This window comes from Artibeus jamaicensis, unplaced genomic scaffold (assembly GCF_021234435.1).
Source record: "Artibeus jamaicensis isolate MK-2021 breed Jamaican fruit bat unplaced genomic scaffold, CSHL_Jam_final scaffold_1283, whole genome shotgun sequence".
In the NCBI taxonomy this organism is placed as follows: Eukaryota; Metazoa; Chordata; class Mammalia; order Chiroptera; family Phyllostomidae; genus Artibeus; species Artibeus jamaicensis.
The window spans coordinates 11,791,826-11,804,596 of NW_026522028.1; the positions used below are offsets into that span (position 1 = coordinate 11,791,826).

At 42.5% G+C, this 12,771-nt stretch overlaps 1 protein-coding gene across 5 annotated transcripts in view; it reads left to right on the top strand.

Moving 5' to 3' along the window:
• Positions 1–8,562: 8,562 nt before the first annotated feature.
• The window catches only part of KLHL15 (kelch like family member 15), a 36,505-nt gene continuing 32,296 nt past the window's right edge, over positions 8,563–12,771 (top strand). For 3 of the 5 annotated variants that reach the window (XM_053655792.1, XM_053655794.1, XM_037142944.2), the window contains exons 1-3: positions 8,926–9,076; positions 9,186–9,383; positions 9,559–9,615. The gene's annotated coding sequence lies outside the window, so the exon portion shown is untranslated. Of the gene's footprint in view, positions 8,615–8,925; positions 9,077–9,185; positions 9,384–9,558; positions 9,616–12,771 lie in introns of those variants that run through there. The other 2 variants (XM_053655793.1, XM_037142943.2) reach the window with 2 other exon arrangements.

Genomic DNA, 12,771 nt, shown 5'->3' on the forward strand with positions numbered 1-12,771 from the left:
AATTAAGTGATTTTTAAAGTAAATTTACAGAGTTGTGCAACTATCACCACAATCCAGAATTCGAACATTTCATTCACTCCCAAAGAGATCCTGAGTATCCATTTGCAGTCAATCCTCATTTCTATTTCTGGCCCTAGGTAACCACTAATGGTCTTTCTGTCTCTATATAGATATGCTTTTTCTGGGCATGTTATATAAGTAAAATCATACACTATGTGGTCTTTTGCTTCTGGCTTCTCTCAGCATAATGGTTTTGAGGTTCATCCATGTTGTAGCATCTATCAGTATTAGTCCATTCCTTTTTATTGCTGAATATAATCTCATTTTATAGACATACCATATTTTGTTGATCCATTCACCAGTTGATGGATGTTTATTTTTTAATTTTAATTAATTTTATTTAGTTATTTTTCAAATACAGGTTTTTTTTGTCTATTTTTCCCATCCCAGCCTCCCCCGCACCAGATGGCTATTTATTTTGTTTCCACTTTTGGCTATCTTGAATACTAAGTGCTATGAACATTCACGCACATGTTTTTGTTATTGTGAATAATGCTGCTATGAACATTTGTGTAAAAATTTTTATGAAAACGTGCTTTTATTTCTCTTGGTAAATATCAAATTGTGTAATTGCTGAGTCCTATGGTCAATCTGTGTTCAACTTTTGAGGAATAGCCAAACTTTTCCAAAGTGGCTGCATCATTTTACATTCCCACAAGCAATGTATGAAGGCTGCAGTTTCTCCACATCTTCATCAACTTGATATCACACTATCATAATATAATATCACAGCTTGATATTGTATTTTTTATTATAGACATTCTAGTAGATGTGGTTTTAATTTGCATTTCTCTAATGACTGATGATGTTGAGCATCTTTTCTATACTCTCAAACCCATTTTTAAATTGTGTTGTTTATCTTATTGAGGTGCAAAAGTTTTTGTAACTTTTTAAATTCCACCCAAGGGTAAGTTTTTGTTGATTTTAGAGAGAGGGGAAGGAAGGGAGAGAAAAACATCAATTGCTTGCCTCCTGTATGCACCCCAACCCTGGATTGAACCTGAAACCTAAGTATCTGCCCTGACCTGGAGTTGAACCGACGACCTTTTCGGTATATGGGACTATGCTCCGAACAACTGAACCACCCAGCCAGGGCAAAGGTGCACAACAATTTAAAAATACTCTGGACATAAGCCCTGGCTGGTGTGGCTCAGTAGATTGAGTGCTGGTCTGCAAACCAAAGGGCTGCAGAATCGATTCCCAGTCAGGGCACAGGCCTGGGCAGGCCAGGTCCCCAGTAGGGGGTATGTGGGAGGCAACCACACATTGATGTTTCTTTTACTCTCCTCCTCCATCCCTTCCACTCTTTCTAAAAATAAAGAAATAAAATCTTTAAAAAAATATTCTGGACATAAGTCTTTATCAGATACATGATTTGTAAATGTTTTCTCCCAGTCTGTAGTTTGTCTTTTTATTTTCTTAATGCTGTCTTTGAAGAAAGAGCAAAACTTTTTAACTCTAAAGTCCAATTTATTTCTTCTTTTGTGAATCATGCTTTGGTATCATATTTAAGAACACTTTGCCTAACCCAAGGCCACAAGCCTTTGCTCCTGTGTTTTCTTCTGCAAGGGTTCTAGTTTTATCTTGCATATTTAGGTCTATGGTCTATATTAAGTTAAGTTTTATGTATAGAGTCTGGTAAGGGTTTCACTCCGTCTTTTTTCCATGTGGATATCCAATTGTCCCAGCAGTATTCGTTGAAAAGACAGTCTTTTCCCTATCGAATTGCCTTGGCACTTTCTTGAAAATACTTATAACTTGACCGAAAGTTGACAATAAAAGGATTTATTTCTGGACTCTCTCTTCCATTGTTCTATATCTCTATCCTTATGCCAGTTCCACAGTGTCTTGATTTCTGTCATTTTATATAGTACATTTTGAAACTGGAGTGTGTAAGTCCTTTAACTATGTTCTTTTTCAAAATCCTTTTGGCTTTTCTAGAGCCTTTGCATCTCCATATAAATTTTAGAATCGGCCTGTGAATTTCTGCATAAAAACCTGCTGGGATTTTGCTAGAGATTGTCTTGATTCTGTAGATCAATTTGAAGAGAATTACCATCTTGACAATATAGAGATTTCCAGTCTCAGCAGGCCATTCTGCCTCACCTATGCTTAGCATTCCAGGGCCCCTCACCGTGACAGTGCTGCTCTTCTCCCAGGTCTTTGGACAGTGTGAAGCTCAGCTGTCCTGGAAGCCAGGCCTGCCCCCCCCCCGCCTCCCGCTGTTCACGTACACTTCCCTTGCTTGCACTTCAGCTACCCCGCCCCAAGCTGAGGCCACCAGAACTGACTTAACCTAAAGTCCCTCTCTGCCCTGTAGCAGGACAAAGACATTTTGTCCTGAGAGCTATGCAATCACTGTTTTTTTTAAAGAACTTAGTTTTAGAACTAATAAATAACTTCAGAGCCTAGATTCAATCCCATCTCTATCCTTAACCACAGCCCCCAAGTCCTAAAGCTGTGCTTCTGGCAACACTAATTACTCGAGGCTTTTCCCCCACTTCCTTCATGGTGCAAACATCATATAGTAGCTCCCAGTCACCTTAGCCCTGGAGCTCACCCTTAGGATGTGTACGTGTTTGCATGCACGTCTACTGAAATGCAGTCCTTATGAATATGTGGCTTGTATCTGCAGGCTTCTAAAGTAAAGCATTGCTTTTTACTGGTTCAGAAAGACCAGAAACATAGTTAACTCAGGGGGAAAGTGTTCTTTTTAGCATTTTCATTTACAAGGGGGCATTATCTACAATGTAAATATATTCCATTAAAATTGTGATCTTAATTTCATTTTTGATTGATTGTGGATGTCTAACAACCTATTCTTTTCTGTCTGGCTTAGCACACCACGTTCTTTGTTTTACTTTTATCTCACTGGCTACTCCTGTCTCTCTGACAGTCCTCTATCTTCTCCAGGTTAACTCCCTAACCCAGGTGTGCCCCAAGGCCCTGTCCGTCCTCTCCTTACGCTCAGTCCCTTGGAAACCTCCCCAATACTTCATGAGTATGTGGCTTGCATGTTGAGGCTTCTGAAGCATAGTCTATTTTTCGTTGGTTCATAAGGAGCACAAGAAATGATTAACTTTTTAAAAATTTTGTTTGTAGTAGAGACAAAGAACAGACTGACCGCTGTCAGAGGGGAGGGAAGGGGGGGGGCTGGGTTAAATAAGTGAAGGGATTAAGCAAAGCCAAACAAAACAAAGCAAAACAAAATAACCTCACAGACACAGACAACACTGAGGTGATTACCAGAGGGAAAGGTGGGTGGTGGCAGGTAGAAGAGGGGAAGGGGGAGATAAATGGTGATGGAAGGAGACTGGACTTTGGGTGGTGAACACACAGTACAATATACAGATGATGTGTTATAGAATTGTACACACGAAACCTATATATTTTATTAACCAATGTCATCCCAATAAATTCAATAAAAATTTACAAATTTTTTCTTTTTAATATTTTCATTTTCAAGGAGCTTTGTCTACACTGCATTTCAAGGTAAATATATTTAGCTTAAGTGGTGACATTCATTGCATCTTTTGTTTTTTTTTTTCATTGCATCTTTTGTTGATGGTGGATATTAGGCCTGCCTCTCCAGGGTACACAGCATATAGCAATCTGGCCTCCTAGACCAGTCCCCTATTTTCTCCTGGATGGCTCCCTACCCTTGGCAGAGCGCAGGGCCCAGTCCTTGCACCTTCTCCTTTCCCTCCACCCCTTCACACTTGAAGGTCTCAGGAAGTGACAAGTCCATCCTTCCAGTGCCTCAGGCCAGAAACGGCAACATCCTCAACACCTCTCTTTCCTTTCTCCCTATATTCAGGAAATCCTGTTAGCTCTTCCTCCAAAATATTTGCAGACTCCAGCCACTTCTCCCTGTCTCCGCTATAGCCTCCATTTCACTCCACTGGTGGAATAGTAGCCTTACCTGGCACCCTGCTTCCCCATGTCTGCCTCAATTTTTGTTTTTTAAAAAACAGCCTATGTTTTTGCGTAATCCTTCCAGTGCTTTTTAAAAAGATTTTAGGTATCCATTTTTAGAGAGAGGGGAAGGGAGGAAGAGAGGGAGAGAAACAGCAATGTGTGGTTGCCCCCCACCGACGCCCCATCAGGGACTGGGAATAGAGCCAGTGACCCTCTGGTTTGCACGCTGGCACTCGATCCACTGAGCCACAGCAGCCAGGGCACCAGTGTTTTTTATTTCAGTTTTATTGAGATATAATTGACATATAGCACTCTGTAAGTTTGAGGTGTACAGCATAATTTGACCTGCATATTCTGTGAAATGACAACCACAGTGAGTCTAGTAAACATCTCTCATCCCATAGATACAAGGGGAAAAAAGGGTTTTTTTTCCTTGAGATGAGAACTTCTAGGATCTACGGTCTTAGCAACTTTTAAACACACCGTACAGCAGCGTTAACCACAGCCACCATGGTGTACATTACATTATGCCTAAATTCTATCATTTACACAGAAGCCTGAGTGTTCATCATATTGCTCCTCTTCTCAAAACCTTCCAGTGGTTCCCAAGTTCTCAAAGAGCAAAGACTTTACAGTAGCCTATGAAACTTTACATAGTCTGGTCCCTCATCTCCTTCAAGTCCAGGCTCAAATGATACCCCCTACCCAAACCTCACTAGTTAGAATTGGCACACCCCTCCCCCTTGACACTCCTAATCTCTTTCTCATCCTGCTCTATTATTTCCCATAGCATTTGCCACATTCTAACAGGACATATGATTTGTTTATTTATTTTTATTTATTGCCTGATTTATGTCATCTGTAAGAAGGTATGGATTTGTATGTGTTTGGTCACTGATACCCAGTGATTAGAACAGGACTTGGCGCATAGTAGGCACTCATCAATGTTTGTGGCATGAATAAGTATATTAGTAGAAATCACAAATGAAAAATGTATTGAATTAAGGAGTAAAACAATGCAAGAGTGTGATCATGTGTTATGTTAATCAGTATAACCTGGTACAGTGGAGCATGGAGTGAGAGGCAACACGGGAAGGGAGAAGCCCTGATTGTCACGGTCTATATTCCATAGCTCTCCTGATTTTTTTGCTTTATTCCTTCCTCTCCTCTTCTTGCATCCTGCACTATAACCTTACTAAACTATTCATGGTTCTCTAAATAAAGGTGCCACACTGTCTCTCCTAGGCTACTGTCCTATACTCTTCCTTACCTTCTTCCCTCTGGACTGAACTTAAACAATACTGCTTCTGAGAATCTGTGCTTGACCCTCAAAAGCTCTGATTACATCCCCCCCTTTATACTTACTCACATAGCACCCCATGTTGCTTAAACCTGTCACAAAATGTTGAGGACTCTGATACTGAACCCGAATGTTTTTGAACCCAGGTGCAAAGCAGTTATCCTAACAATGGCCTGGAGAGAATTGTTTCCTAGGGCTTTAGGGCTGGAAATGAAATAGCAAGCAGCATTTGGTTCCAGGAGGAATCATATTGTTGAGTCTTCTTGGCCGTGTAGATATAAATCATGTTATCAATTCATTTTTCTTGAAGTAACTGTGCACATTAGTGAAATAACACAAATGTAAATATTTCAGACACACTTTCACAGGGGCAGTGCCCTCTGAAGGGTTTTTGTTTATTTTTGCACTTACATCACTTTCGGATATTTAGGGATTGGGTGTTTTCCTAGCTGGGCCCAGGGTTGGGTTTGGGGGTTCATGACATTGGGGAAGAGACAAGTGGTATGCTCAGAAAAGGGTTCCTACCAAATGACTACAGATCTGACTCAGAGGTGACGTGAGAGGATATCCCTGTGTAGGGATCTCCAGAAGCCATGACCTGTGCAAAGAGATTGAAGTTTCCTTGTGATAGCTTTAGGTGTTTGCTTTGCTAAGGAAGTGGAGGTACAGTTAAGTTTTGTTAGAAGTGCAGAGTGAGCTGGAGAAATGTGGAGAGGTGGTGACAGACCCGAAGGCCAGAGGTCGTAGGAGACAAGCTAAGAGAAACCTTTCTAAGTGACAGGTAACCAGCAATGACCAAGATGTGTGAGCATTAGTCAGGAATTCTCCAACATTCATGAAGACACCGATTTCCCATTAGCCATGCAACATAAAAGCTCAAGTTATTCTATTTGGATATTAAAACAATAAACGCGAAAGCCTAGAACTGGGGGTCCCTCCGATTGCATTTTGAAGGCTCCGTCTTGGATAGGGACCAGGAGATAATGCTGAGGACAACAGCCACCATCCTGCTGGAACGTGTGTGCAGGTCTTGGTGTAGACCCACAGAAGTGAGCACTGATTTGGAAGATACTCGTGGGTCCTGAGGGGCTGAGATAGACTAGACCCCACAAGATGCCTTAAAATGCCTCAAGCCACAGAGCGCTTGGCAAACAGTTTTCAAGAAGAAAGAGACTGCATAAGCAGCTTTATTAAAGTTGGCTGAAGATAGAACTCTTAGATTCCCAGAGATTGGGATGGGGGCTTAGTTACATGAAAAGTGATTAGCAAAATAATTACCACAGCCGGATTTCTGAAAAGCCTCAGCTACTTTTTTTTTTTTTAAGTGTGGGGGAGGGCATACAGTATCCTAAATCCTCAGAACCCCTGGGTAGGAACTTCCTTCCAACTCCACTACCATTCCCAGTCCCAAGTCTCTAACCTGCCTCCCGACATCTGGGACTGCTACATATCCGATTTGAGGCCTGTGTACTTAACCTAGAGGGCTAGAAAAAGACAGCTTCTATCTACCCCATGGGGCTGTAGCAGTGTGGAAAAAAAAAATGTCCTCAAGGTATTTAGGAGCTCCCATTATTTTAGTAATTGGTGGGAAAAGTAATTGAAGACAGGAATTGCCTGGAGGAGTTCGTTTGTTTAAATGACTTGCTTTTACTTTCTCGGTGTTGAAGAAGCAGAATGCTTCTTATTGTACCAGACCCTTCTATAAAACACCTCCTCTCTTTTTAAATGAGAGACATCATTGATTAAAGATCACTTGTGTTTCAGAAGTGGGCTCTATATAGTAAATATATAATACAAGTTGGTGGAAAGATGCAGCTCAGTTTCAGAAACAATAAAGTATATTTAAAACGTACATTTGGACATAATGAAATATTACAGGAGACCATGTAACGTAAGGCTCATGACATCACTGTAGGTATACCTCTGCTGCCCCAAACAGACACATTTCAGTTCCTGACTGAATCAAGAAGTCTTTCTAGACAGTTTAGTGCCTCACTATGTAATGTACAGCTCAAGATGTATGTCTGTCAGCTAATGTACAAACATAAAAATTCAGCGCTTTTAGATGTTCAGGAATAATGTATGAAAACAAATGTTCAAAGTTGAATGTATGCCATTTTAAAGTTTATCTTATGGCTTATAGTTTTTTTAAAGCTTGTTTTATAGTTTAAATGGGAAAAGGGAAGCTTATATCCCTATTTCCAAAAGATTAAGGGGTTTTTCTCTCTCTTTCCCCCCAACGAAGTAGTCTGTCTATTTCAGCAAAAGAGTACACCGGGTGCTGTGTTGGCCTCTCCGGAACAGGACGTGTTTAAGTTTGCTACACAGATAATGATCGCTTTTAGCAACATATATATCTCCCTGAAAGTGCATCGGGATATTAGTGCGGAGAGAAAATGGCGGCGGGGGGGGTGGGGGAAAGAGAAATTCTTCAGTTTAGGATCAGAAATGGGCAATGGATAATTTAAGGTTAGTTGTAGAACCACTGGCCTCCAACTGTGTATTTGTCATCTACACTTTTTCCAAAAGGAGATTTCACAACAATAAATTTACAGAACAGTCCTATGTTGTAGTTTTACATTCTAAATCAAGAAAAGTCGCTATTTAAAACGCATTAAGCTGGAATTCTATAACCGATTTGTTAACCGCCCCCCCTCCCGCCATCGCTGCCCTCTGTTTCTTCTTGCTATCTTATTTTGACGCAAATAGAAACAGAACAGCGTTTTAAGATCGGGCATTTCTCCGTTTGGTGCAGACATGCCGTTTTCTATGAATTTTCCCACCTCTGGGAAATGTACTTCTGAAACGTGTAATTGTTTGGGAATAAGCCAAGTGGAACTATGACGCAATTATCCCCTGCAAGTTGCCCTACAAAAAAATGATGTCATTTGGTGCAGATGTAGTCACTTTTATAGCACAGGTAGATATGGTAAAGCTTCCTCCAAGTCGTTCCCGATCTCCCCACCCCCACTGACTGCAAGAGGCAAAGACATTTTCCGGGCTTCCTAACACACAACTTGTCGAGAGTGGGCGCACGGCAGTGGCTCGAGCCCACCGCTCGTGCAGGGGAAGAGGGACCGCTGCGCGGCGACTGGTTCAGCCAAGCGTTCCCAGCCCCGACGGCGAGGGAGGCCTCCTCCGGCAGGGATCGCGGCCACAGTGTGGGGCCACCCGATCCCCTTAGTGGGGCCCGCTTGCCATGGCCAGCCGGAACGTGGGGCCCCACGGGCGTGGGACAGCCCTGCCCCCACCCTGCTCCCACACCCGCTCCCGCGGTGCCGGAAGTGACGCGCACTGGCTGAAAGATGGCGGCATTGGCGCTCAACCAGGGGGAAGGTAAACACCCTCCGGGCCGCCGCCCGCCAGCGGGCCCCCTTGAGGCACCAGTGGGGACTGAGGGCGCCTCCTGGGCCTCCTGGCCATCTCTCCGCTTCCCACCCTTCGACCTCCCTACCCACGTGGCAGGCTTCCGCGTTGGGACAACGGCGCACAGAGCCCCCTGCCTGCGGGCCCCGCCTCCCTGGGCGGGCCCCGGGCGGCTCTCACCGCCCGCAGGGGGCGCGCGGCCCGGAGCGGCCCCTGGCTCGTGGCCCCACATGCCCCGCCCCTTGCCCGCCCCTTGCCCGCCTTCCTCCACCCCCGGCGTGGGTGATCCTGAGGCTCGGCGCGCTTGGGGCAGAAGCCCGGAGACGCCGTCGTCGACGCCGCCACCGTCAGCGCTTCTGCCGCTACCCGTGGCCCCTCAACCCCTTTCCCCGCCCGCGGTCCGGAGTCGGTCCTCCTGCTGAGCCCCGCCAGGTGCCGTGTGCCCCAGGCGTTGGCAAGGCCGAGCCCGGCCCCGACGCCGTACCGCCTCTCCCCGAGCCGACAGTCTCGACTTGCGACTCAGGGCTGTCTTCTTTCCCAGGACTGGTTCCGAGGGGGCAGCAGGCGCGCAGACTCGCCCCCCGCCGGAGCGCCCGGGTCCGGCCCGGGACCGGACCCTTCTAGACGTTCGAGGACCCTGCCCAGTGCCGTCCGGCAACCGACCGCCCACCGTCCGGCCGCCGGCCCACTTCTTCCTGATGCGAACTGCCGTCTACTAGAGGTTGGACGGACCCCCGAGGTACGTAGCCGCCCCTGGCCCTCCGGCCTGCGGGAGCCCGGGCTTCGGCCGCGGCCCCGCGCTCGACTCCGATTCGGTAGCCCTTTCTGCACAGACCCCAGTCAAACGTTTGGTAGACGCCGGGACCTAATTTGTCTTTGACTACTTAAATTGTTTGAATTTTAATTTTTTTCAGAGAGGAAAAAAAAGGAAGAAGCATAATTCAGCCATTTTTTGCAGCACACAGCTGCAGGTACCATGATTATTTTCTTCCTAACCCTTTCTTTCCCTTTAAAAATCCAATTTATGCCTGAAATAGAACTATACGAAATGCGAGGCATAAAACGTGGAATCAGAAGGTCTGGGTTCGGCTGGGTGACTCTGAGAAAATCGCTTACTGAGTCTTGGTTTCTTATCTATGAAATCTAGTCACATCACAGGGTAGTGAGGACTATATGAGGCCATATATATGGGAATAGTGTTTAGCTGTAAAGTGTAAAAATAAAAATGCAAGGCAGTTTTTTTGAGTAACCTTTGCCAGAGTGGTTAATGTAGTGGCTAACTGTTGCTGCCTCTTTATATCTATATTATGAGTATAAGCAATAAGTACGGAATGTCGAAGCAGTGCTGTGAATTGACTAGATATAATAGTCACGTTGCTTGGCCTTCCTACGAAATGCTAACTGCTTATTTAAATAACGGTATTCTTTAATTCAAATTTAACGTTATTGTGGTGCTTTGCTTTTCATTTTTCTAGGCCATTTATTTGCTTTTCCTTACTGGCAGTATTTAACACCTTCCATTTCTTCAGTCTTACTATTTTCTGAATGGATATTTTCTGTTGTTAACCTGATTAAATTGTAATTCTGAAAATGCTTTTAACATAAATACCCTAATATTAATGCCTATTTTTTTATATCTAGGGACTAGGATGCCTGAATATCTCTACCAATGTGAAAATTGTTTTCATAAGCTTCTGAATGCATACAGATTTCTGTAATTCTTAGTGCATCTAGAAATGTATAGAAAATTCAACTTTTTGACAAATGTAATAATGTTTATGTAATTTAATTCTCTTTTTTTTTTAATCACAACATTGAGGTGCCCAGAAACAGGTTTTCAGTGGCAAAGGATGTTAATTTGCACTCTTTATTGCTGATTAACTTGGAATAATAGGATAGTAAATATTTGTGATTTGAAAATTAGACTTATTTGCAGAATTTGTAATAGAAATGTGTAACAGAGCAGTATGGGATCATCCTTACTCCACACATCAAAAATTCAAGTATGGTTTGGCTTTAAAAATGGTCCACAAAAAGTGAAAGAAGCTTTTTTTGTATATTATTTTAGCTAACATGGTTTTCTGAGATTTTTTTTTCTCTGAGATGTTTTAGTCAATTTATAATCCAGTACCAGTTGTCTTTTCAGAGTATGCTTTTGTGTTTTGTAAAAAGGGAGAATAATAAAAAGGCGGGCGGGATTAAATTTGCTAAAGGGAGAGCATACTTTAAAATCCTAGGTTTTTATACAATGGGCTTATCGCTTGTCCTGAAGGTAAAATTTGGGAAATTGCTGCTTTATCTGGAATTTTAAGGTTTGCCCTCTGTGCCTTGATTTGGGTTATCTGGAGCTAAAATCTTGGGTCTGGAGCTAGCTTGGCTTCATGGGTGTTCAGATGGGCCCCGAACTTAGTTTAATAATCTGCGTAAAAGTGTCATTTTATAATATAAAGGTGAATGGTAAAATTCATGATCATATCGAAATTTAAATTTTTTTCTTAGGACAAATTAAACAGCAAAAAACTCCATGACAAGTCTAGAGAGACCTTAGAAGAAAGCAGAAAGCTTTATGTCTTAGTATCTTTAACGACTTTCTGCCTACTTTGAGCAAGAGGCCCTGTATTTTCATTTTGCGTTGGGCCCCCAAAATTATGTAGCCTGTTGACTAGGTTGTCATTTCTCATTGTAAATGTTTTGAGAGTGAATAACATTAACTGTGAGGAAAATGAATCTTTAGTTTATGAGGGGTTGACTTAATTTATTAGCACACATCTCCTCTGAATTAAAACGCTGTACATTGCGACAGGGATTTTTTTTTTTTAATTGAAGAAAAATGGAAGGCAGTCATTGGGGAAGCATTGTAGGATAGTTGGGTAAGCACGAAGGTTCTAAAACCAGGCAGACCCCAAGTCTACCACTTATTAAGAATTATATCCTTGGGCAACTTAACCTCTGAGCTTTGATTTTTCTCATTTTTAAATCAGGGATAGTTATAGAACATGGAAGGTCATGAGGATTAACTTTATGTATTCATCCCACAAATATTTATTAAGCACTCATTATGTGCCAAGTGCTGTTTTTTCCTAAGTTCTGGGGATACAACAGTCAATGAAACAAAACAAAAAATTTTTTTAAAGGGAACACCAAGCAACAAAAAAAGTAAGGAAAATAAGCCTTATCTTCATTTAACATGCTAAGAGGAAAAATTAAGCAGAAAAAGTGCGGGTTTTCTGGTTGATGGGGTGTGTGGGAGGTTTTTTACTTTAAAGAGGGGGTTTGAGGAAGGTTTCGCTGAATGACACTGGAGGAAAGACCTGAAGGGAGCCATGTATATCTGGGGATGGAGTGATCCAGGCAGAGGGAATGGCAAAGGCAGAGCCTTAAGGTGGGTGTGTGGCAGGTTTTCAAGAAACAGCAAAATGGCCAGTATATCTGGAGCAGAGTGAACAAGGGGGAGCAATGGGAGATAACTATTATTGATGTTTTAGGAATCGCTAGACGTGTCCTCATAGTTTGTCTTTGCCATGGTATATATTGTGCTGCTGCAGGTCCAAAAGTGGAAAACCTTTTCAGAATTGGAAGTTTTAACTTCCAAATAAAGAAACTAGGAAAGCTGGTTCCTCAGATTTTCTCTTTTTAACACGAGACCTTTAAAACTCATCTGGCTAAAGTATTGAAGCAAGTAAGAACAGATAGAAAATTTATATGTTATCTCTGATGAGATAATTGATTATATTTAGTTAGTGATTTTATGTCATTTAAAGATTTTCTGGAAATTTGTATCATAACATCAAGACCTTCCATGTAACTCTCGTGAAGAACAAAAGTGTTAACACGATGATATTGGTGATTTCAAGTTAGGATGTAACTTAGAAGATTTGGGGTTTTATTCCCCAGTAGAGGTTTTTCCTAGAATTCTCACTGGATCCAGTCTCTAAAGGCTAGGGAAGCTGTTTTCCATGACATCACCCTTGGATTACTTCTACTTGTAGTGAGGAATGAGCAGAGGAGCATTAAATTAAAATCTTCTGATGAAAAAAATAGTGTTGAAGCAGGAGTGGTTTTTTTTTTTTCTTACAAGGTTTCATGTATTCTAGGATGACTAAATGCTAAACATACCTGAAAAGTGA